Genomic DNA, 6,087 nt, shown 5'->3' with positions numbered 1-6,087 from the left:
AAAAATCTACTATCAGCTTTGTTTTAACATTCCTGTGACTTACTTTGATTGTTTTAAGAAATTCAGTTGTTTTACCTCCTTTTTGTTTCTGAGAAAATGTATTTCTTTATTTGACAGAACATAGGAACTGATCCTGCCAACATGTCCATTTGTGCTTCATTTCACAACCGTGAGTAATCCCCCTGCAATTAGCATATTCATATGTATTTGAAGAATGAAGTTCAGTGTGGCTTTATGTCTCCAGATTTCCTCTGAAATAATAGTGAGAGGCCGAGGACTGTAGCTCACATTAACTGTGCAAACAAGCTGAATGGTTTAAGACTCCCGCTGCTCCCCAGCTGCTTATTTCTGTCCCGCTGCCAGACATACCCTCAGAGCAAAGCTGCCTGACAGGAGCGCATCCCTGCCCTTCACCATCGCAGTTCGCAGCCCGGCAAAGCGGCACAAACCTCCCCGCATCGGTCGGACTCTGAACTGGACTGGCCGAAATGCGGGTGGATGTGCCACTCGGCTCACTTCGCTATGGACTGTTGTAGAGCAGAGCTTGTGTTTGATGAATGGAGATGTTTTGAAATGTATTTTAAAATATAGCTTATCTTCAGCTATGTTCCATATGAGCAGTACTTGTAACGTCTATTTTTTTCTAGGTGACACAGGAGAACAGGAGGAATGGAGATTTTTTTGCTAGTTAAGGCACTGTGAGATCTGGGTTTGAAAAGTCAATCTTTACCTGACAAGTAGAGTCATGAAACTCTTCATGGAAACTTGCATAGACCTGCTAAAGGTAACTTACATACTCTGGAAGGAAAATGTTCCTTTTAAAAAAAATTGTTAAAAGCAAAGGCTTTGATTAATCTTTCGACATTTACGTTTATAGAATAGCATGTGCTGCTTATAAGGAAAAATGCTATTGCTTTTTCTCACTGAGAAACTTCTGGCATCACATATAATTATTCTGTCAGGATAAACCTGGGGCAAGAAATACATTATCTTTCCTATGGTAAGGATTAGGGGAGAGTTTCCCAAAAGCTTTCTTGTATTTACCATTGAAAATACAGAAGGCAAGACTGAGCACTGGGAGCAGCAGATCCCTTAGTGACGACAGGGACATTTTGGCCTACAGGAGCAGCTCCCCAGCTATAGGCAAGTACCTGAGGAAGGTTTCAGAGAAGCGTGGGCAGACAACCCACCTTGGTTTCTGGGTGCGGGGTGGAAGCTGCTGAACCCCAGGGCTGCCACAGAGGTGAAGAGGAGCTCGGCTGGGTGTACAGGAGGAGCAGCTCCCTGGGCAGGAGCTGGGTGAGCTGCCTCTGATGTTGGTCACCTGCTGACCCCAAGGAAAGCAGCAGCCGTGGGGACCTCTGTCCCTCTGCAGGGGTTGCTGCTCATCCCTTCCCTCCAGCCTGGGCATTCAGTGTGCATGTGGGTGGGGGCACCCAGGGCTACACCAGCAGCTCTCCGACCGGTTAAAGGAGGGGAGGGGAGTGTAGGCTGCATCCTGGAAATGGAGGGCAGAGGAAGAGGACAGTTTGGGAAACACCTGCAGCACGGAGCTGCCAACTAGTGATTCAGCAATATTGGATCTCCAGAGCTAGATCAAGGTCTGACCACGGGGTAAATACTGCAGTTCCTAATACCAGACTAAACCCTGCCATGGGTTTCAGTGTATACTGATTTCCTTCGTATCAGCAAAAGTCATATATGAACAACACAGGGCAAAATTTGACCATACGGTCCTGTGCTCTTGGTTATGGGTTTTTTTGCTGTTGCCTCCTACTGGCACTGTAATTAGTTTTAATCTCAAACTCGTGCTTGCAGTGGACTACAGTGCATGTTCTCACTCCGTATTGACAGACTCCCTCTGCTGGAAAATGGCTATATGTGTTATCTAGACATTTAATGACGATAAGTGAAATAACTTGTAAACAATGTATTTTGTAGGAAATGTGTAATTTTTATTTACACTGTCCATAGAATTGTAAAAATATTTTGACCTCTTCCCTAAACACTGGCACATTTCTATGACACACACAGGCAGAAGGAGTTAGGAGTTAGTTTTCATCTTCAAAGTTGGACTCTGAACCATATAAAAAGCTACAACACTTACAGTAACCTTGTAATGCATTAATCCACCGAGTAAAGTTTTGCTTTCTTTCTTCTTCTGTAATTGGAATCAAGTCTTGAATGTTTCTCCTCTGAGTCCTAAAGGACCCTCTCTTCTTGACTTCTTCATCATGGGTTACAAGAGTCTGCCACTGACTTTACAGAAGCACCTGGACACGACATGTTGGACAGGTTGGTTTCTTTAGCAGCCACTTTTGAATACACTGTTAAAAGCAAATGGAAAAGAGTGCTAGCAAACAGGACTTTAACGCAGGAATTCCTGTTATTTCCCAGGAACTTTGAGAGGCGTAGCTGATATATTCCCTTAAGAAATCAAGATCCCTGGTCCAAAACATTTACTGAATCAATGATATTAAGGAAATGAGGATACTATTATTAGCTGAAGTCCTGTTATCATCAGAATAACTTCAGCAGAATCCAGACCAGACACAACTTTATTTTTTTTCCAGAAGAATGCGGTACCCAGCGCTTTCACTTTTCCCTTATTTGATACCAGACCAAAAAGTCTTGAGATAAGGTTCTGTGTTTGAAAGTACAGCTAGCGTAGCAGTTACTCCTGCTTCTCTCACTCCACTCCACCAGTGTGTCTCAGATGCCACCTACAGAAACAACCTCCAAAGAGAGGAGTACTTAGTCCTGGGTCCCTTTCCTGAGGTTATCAATATAGGCACCAACTATACCACATAGTTTCTCTCTATGGAGAGGAGTGAGCCAGACTCACTGAACTCTTTAACATTGATTAGCTGGGAATTAGGAGAACTGTTTGCTCCTTCTCTGCAGTGCCAGCTCTGAACCACAGACATTGACACACCCAGCTGCTTGCAGCTCCTTCAGAGCACTGGTGTTCCCCTTTTCTGCTAACAAGGTTATTTTAAAAATGACACGCACTGGCTGCAGCAGCTCCAGCATGGCCCATCATCTTCACCTTTCCATTTTGTCTTTCCAAGTGCAAAACCTCCATCTTTCCATCAGTGCAAAACTTCACTAAAAACCATTAAAGATGATACTGAGGATTCTCCCACCTTCTAGGTAGCATCTGGTAACGTAGGATTACTGCAGCAGCTTCAACACACAGACATATCTTTTTAAGTCACCAGCATTCAAGGTTTAGTCAAGGTCTGGAGAATTTGATATATAAACCCCTTCCTCTACTCTCTACCTTGCAAGTAACAGAAAATAAGGCCCTGAGAGTTTGTCATGATACCTCTTTGTGAAAGCTGTGCATGCAGTGAAGTTCTGTGCTGCTGCCAGTCCCCAAGTCATCATGACAAATAACACACGGATCCAAATCTTCCTCCTTCAAGTGAAAGGAAATTTTTATCAGTCTTAAACAACCTCAACTCAGAATTCCTTTTGATTAGGTAATCAAATTGTAGTGAGTACCCTGAATGAGTGATGAACATGATGGTTGATGTCTGTTGACCACATAGTTGAGACCTGGATTATGCTACTGTGGGACTACATTTGTTCCATGCAAAAAGTGTTAAAGGAATGGAAAATCTGTTGTCTGAAGTAGCCTCATCATCAGCTGTGGGTAGGTGGAACTTGGCACTATGGAGAAGGAGTTCATGAAAATTTTTTTTGCATCCCGAATTCTGGGCTAACCTGTGATTGCCACTCCTGCACAGGTGAGAGCAGCCCAAAGTTACTTTGTTCTCCCTGAGGACTGTTTATTGCTGCTGAGACCACCAGTGCAACAAAATGCCCTAACCGTTCCTCTCTCCCAGGCATAAACTTGTGCTAGCTGTGGGAAGGCTAACCTAAAATCACTCTAGCTGCTTTCTGACAGCCAAAATTCTCTGTATGGGAGTCCTCAGGGAGAAGACCCACTAGATTTAAAATGCTTATGACAGACATTTAAGATGTACTTTGTGCATATAGGAAGAGCAGAATATCAACCGAGATCCATTGCATAAAGGTCCAGGAAGGGTTGCTTTCCAAAGGGCCAAAACCTTAGCATCCACCTCATATAATGGGATATGATTGCAGGGAAGCCCAGGGGAACAGTGTCCATGAATCCTTCTGCTCAAGCTTTGGAGCAAAAAGAGAGCTCCTTTTTGATACTTCAGTATCAGGAATAGGACTAATTCACCAGGCTGAGGACTCTCTGTAAGGACTCCATCGGCTTTTTGATGAAAATTCATATATAACTGTCAAAAGTTTTGGTGGGTCTTCTCAATACAGCAAAACTCTATCAATCAGTTTAGAAATTGCATGAACTGAAGCATTTTGACAAACATATAAGAAGGACAAGAATGCATCAAATATGACAGAATATTTGTCTTTGATGCTCCTTGTATCACTTCTTTCTCCTATTTTCTGCCTCTGAGGCCAGAGACAAGACACAGCTGAGAGAAGTTATCTTTTTCCAAAGTACAGTAGAGACTGGGCTAGGATTCAGAGGAATCCTCCTAATAGGAGAAATATCATCTGTCAATCCAATCTAAAACAACGGAGTAAATGAAAATCAACACCCTACAAGTAATGTTTTCTATGATGAGTGGGTTTATTTTAGCATTTGTTCATATACAGTTACCTAAAGCTCTGGCACAACAACTCCAGGCAGGGCATTATCTATGAAGTTTGTTGGATTTCAGTATTCACTTCTCTCATTGAATGACTAGATTTTGGCTGCAGTATCCTTCTGGACATATTTCAAGACCTGTTTGTTTTCAATGGTTTTGGCAGATGGCTGTATAAACTCAAGGTCCCGTGATTATGATTCATTTCTCTGTGAATAATTTTGGTTATCAGGTTTGATTATATTTCTATGTGATTTTATACTATTCATATGTGCACTGAATGCATCCAGAGCCAGGGCCGTGCTTACCCAAATACCACCTTTTGTGCTAAAGAACAAAAAAGTACAGATGAACATTTTCATTTTTTTCATATTTAATATTAGGTTTCTTTTTTAATGGGTATTATATTCTTGTTCAGTTATACATCGTGGTTGTTTTGTTTTATTTATGCATTTAAATATTTCCCTTTTTTTTCCTAGAAAGGATTGTTGCGAGAATGTTCATAATGGCGAGAGCAGCAAATGGCAAATGTGCTTCATTTTGCCTTTGTGGGGTCTGGCATTTTATACACTAATACGTGATAAAAATTTATTCCATCCTCAAAACCACGCTGCAATTAAACAATACCTCAGAAGCACACAAGCATAAATATTTTGCTTTAGGAATGCCCACCTAAAAGATGAGGTAACCACACTTGATGTTCTCTTCTTAGCCCTCTCAGAAAACACTGGGGTATAACTGGATCTTGCTCTTGAAATGCTTGTATGCACTCATGCCCTAGCTTCCCACAGGAGCACTTTCTCGTTAGCCTGAAGTGCTGGGAAGGATCCACAGAGACAAGCATTTTACCAGAGCGTGGTCTCCCACCCCTGAGCCACAGCAAGTCTAAAATGTCCTTCATGGGCCTCTGCGTCATGTCAGCTTTCGACAGCCAGCCCGCAGTGGGAGTGCCAGCCCACTTCTGCTGCCTGCTGGTTCCCCTCTGTTGTAAAACTGCTTCAGGTTTTTAACATTACCTGTTAGTGAGCATTTTGGAAAAAATATTTTTTGGTCCCTTTGTCTTTGTTTCCCACTAACTGACCTCCTTCATGTCCAAGGTTTGGACTCTGATGCAACTTGTAGCCATCTCACTCTTGGAAAGAGCAGAAAAAGCAAACAGTATTTGCCTAGGAATGGACGTGTGTGCAGCAAACGCCCACAGCCAGCCCAGCTGCTCTGGGAACTGGGGATGGGAATCAAGGCAGTGACTATTTTTTATATCAGTCACGACCGAACTAGTGACCTACTGTGAAAATGAAAACCCTCTGGAGTCTTTCTGACTACTTGTATATCCCAGTTCCACTTTCTGCGGAAACAGAAATATCAGCCATGCCATTGCAACCAGATTCCTCTTCGGATGATTACCTTCCTTCCCAAATGACTGATTCGTTATGGAATAATT

This window comes from Ciconia boyciana, chromosome 1, assembly GCF_034638445.1.
Source record: "Ciconia boyciana chromosome 1, ASM3463844v1, whole genome shotgun sequence".
Lineage (NCBI taxonomy): Eukaryota > Metazoa > Chordata > Aves > Ciconiiformes > Ciconiidae > Ciconia > Ciconia boyciana.
The sequence above is the reverse complement of the archived record's forward strand: the minus strand, read 5'-3'. Positions refer to the sequence as shown.